The sequence below is a fragment of the Physeter macrocephalus genome, chromosome 14, assembly GCF_002837175.3.
Source record: "Physeter macrocephalus isolate SW-GA chromosome 14, ASM283717v5, whole genome shotgun sequence".
NCBI classification, from domain to species: Eukaryota; Metazoa; Chordata; class Mammalia; order Artiodactyla; family Physeteridae; genus Physeter; species Physeter macrocephalus.
The window spans coordinates 92,986,057-92,989,323 of NC_041227.1; positions in this window are offsets into that span (position 1 = coordinate 92,986,057).

Consider the following 3,267-nt stretch of genomic DNA (forward strand, 5'->3'; position numbering starts at 1 on the left):
TCCGGAGCCTGTGCTCCGCGACGGGAGAGGCCACAGCAGTGAGAGGCCCGTGTACCGAAAAAAAAAAAAAAAAAAAAAAAGAACTCACTTCAACTAACTTTTTGGACCCTTATTGCTTTGTAAGAACTTCTCCAGGTTGGAAACAGTGGCGCTGGCATTCAGAACATCCTGTTATTTGTGCTCGACAGCTTAATTACCTGCCCTAAGCCCCAGTGCTTTTGGAGAAAAGCAGTAATTTGTAATTACCAGCAATTGGTTTGACACACCCAAGACCCCTGCATTCTCCTGCATTCTCATTCTGAAAAAGAAACCAGCAAACATAAAGAATAGAAACATCCTGGGAATTGCCTGGCAGTCCAGCGGTTAGGACTCCACACTTCCACTGCTGGGGGCTGGGTTGGATCGCTGGTTGGGGAACTAAGATCCTGCGAGCCGCACAGTGTGGCAAAACAAACAAACAAAAAAACACCTTTATGCTCTGATGACTAAAAGCAATGTTGTCTCTTAGACTGGTCCATTCAAACCACCATCAAAAGCTACAGTTCTCCAAAATCAGTAATGGTTTATCAGTGAAATAGGAGTGAATTTTATTTTCTCTAATATGTATTTTCCAATTTTTAAAAATGATCACTTATCAGTTGTGTCGTAGAAACATTATTTAAGATATACTATTTCCAGTATTTTAGTATGGAAAATTTCAAATATAAACAAAGCAGACATAGCAAAATGAAACCCCATGTACCCATCACCCAGTTTCTAGAATTTTCATCTTCTACCATTCTTGTTTCATCTATATCCCCATCCATTCCCCACCCCTCTCACTTTTTATGGTTCTCTTTTCTTTGGGTAAAAAATTACATTAGAATGCACAGATCTAAATTGTATAATCTTAACAAAGTATATACCCATGCAACGTACCCCCGTCATGGTATAAAACATTTCCATTCCTAAAGAAAGTTCCCTCACTTCTCTTCCCAGTCATCCAAACCACATACACCTAGGCAATCACTATTATTTTTTTCAACTTAGTTTTGCCTGTTCTAGAATGTCCTGTATATGAAATCATACAGTATATATTCTTTGGTGCCTGTCAGCATTATGTCTATGAGATTCATCCATAATGTTTCATGTAGCAGTAATGTATTCCTTTTACTGCTAACTGGTATTACATTGTAGGAATATACACCAAGGTGGATCAGTTCTATTGATGGATGGACATTTCAGTTCCTTCAACATATGACTGTTGTGAACAAAACTGTCGTGAACATTATATATTTTATGGACCCGCATTCATTTCTCTTGGGTAAGTATCTAATGGCATTTCATTGTGATTTTAATTTGCATTTCACTGCTAGCTAATGATGTGGAACACTTTTTCATGTGCTTATTTTCCATCCATATATCTTCCTTTATGAAGTATCTGTTCAAGTCTCTCCCTTTTTTTTTTTTTTATTTGCGGTACGCGGGCCTCTCACTGTTGTGACCTCTCCCGTAGCGGAGCGCAGGCTCCGGACGCGCAGGCTCAGCGGCCATGACTCTCAACTACTGCACCACCAGGGAAGCCCCTCTTTCCCACTTTTAACAGGGTTGTCATTCTTATGTTGACTTGTAAGAGCTCTTTATATAGTCTGGATATAAGTCCTTTGTCAGATGTGAATTTTTTTTTCAGTGCATGGCCTATTTTTTATTCAATATTTTCTTAATAGAGTCTTTGAAGAGAGAAATAAATAAATAAATAAATAAATAAATAAATAAAATAAACAGTTTGATTTTCTATTTCATCTCATGTCAGCTGGGTCAGATAAAGTTTTTTAAAGGAATTTTTCCTTTTTGCCTATGTTGTCAAATTTGTTGGCCTACAGTTGTTCCTAATATGATCTTATTATGCTTTTGGTGCCTGTAGGATCTCTATTCAGTCATGATATTGGTAATTTACGCTTTCTATTTCTTAATCAATCTAGCTGAGATTTACCAATTTTTTCAAAGAATCAAATTTTTGTTTTTAAAATTTTCACAATTGTTTGTCCGTTTCTATTTCATCAGTAAGAATCTTTATTATTTCCTTCTTCCCCTGACTTTGGGTTTAATTTTCTCATCTTTTTCTAGCGTCTTAAGGCAGAAATTGCCATAAGGGGGCGTTAGGGGTGGGAGCTGCTTCCTATAGTTACTAACAATTGGGATTACTTCCCCTTATTCTTTTAGTCTTCCAACATCTGTGTGGTCAACTCTCTGTATGAAATCCCCTTTGTTGGAAATATCTTGTATGGTTTTAGTTTTCCAGACTGGACTCTGATTATTATACATACGAACTAGCATTTCTTAAAGTGCATTCCAAAAAACACTAGTCCTGTGAAATGCACATAGGCTCTTTGGTCTAATGAGTTTGGAAAATGTTACATACTAGATCTTCCCTTTTGAAGATTATCAATGCATGTTACCACATTAAAGGCTAAGGCAGATTATTCTACAGCAAAAATTCACTCCTTCTCACATCCATAGTGGAAGTATGGTTCCCTGACCCACTGATGTGAGCTTTGGCCATGCACCTTGCTTTGGCCAGTAGAAAGTGGATGGAAGTACCAGGGTGCCAGTTCCTAGTGTAGACCTTAAGAAGTATTGTATGTTTCTACTTGCTCCTCCGGGAGCTTTTGACCTCTTCCATGAGAAGAATGCAACCTTCCCAGCCTACTTCAGAGACAAGGGGAACAAACTTGAACTCAACACCTATCCTTGGGCAGAAATGCCCTATCAGACGCATAGACTCGTAAGCAAGAAAAAAATGCTTGCTGCTGTATATCACTGTGATTTTGTGGGCGGTATTACATAGCAAGAGCTGATTAATACACGGGTTCCAAGAAGCCTTCAATAACCATGTTTAGCATTGTTCAACTTTTCATTTCCCCAAACTTATTTGATCACAGAGCCTTATTCTACTCCACAGAAAGCACTCTAGGAAATAGTGATATATACAAACCACTTGATAATGATTATACGCCAAAATAAAATTATGAGAATTTAATTTTGACAAGAGGCATTCCACACAATAAGAGTCATTACCTAATCAATGGAGTTATTCATGTCTTAAATTTCTGGGAAGTATACCAAAAGGGCTTTCTAAGATTTATCATATTACTATTAATTATACCTACTGCGGCTTCTCTTGAGGGCACCAGCTTAATCTGATACACTTAAAAAGGTTGAAAAATTGAAACATTATTAGCTTCAACACACTTTTGCCTCTCTCTCTCTCTCTCTCTCTCTCTCTCT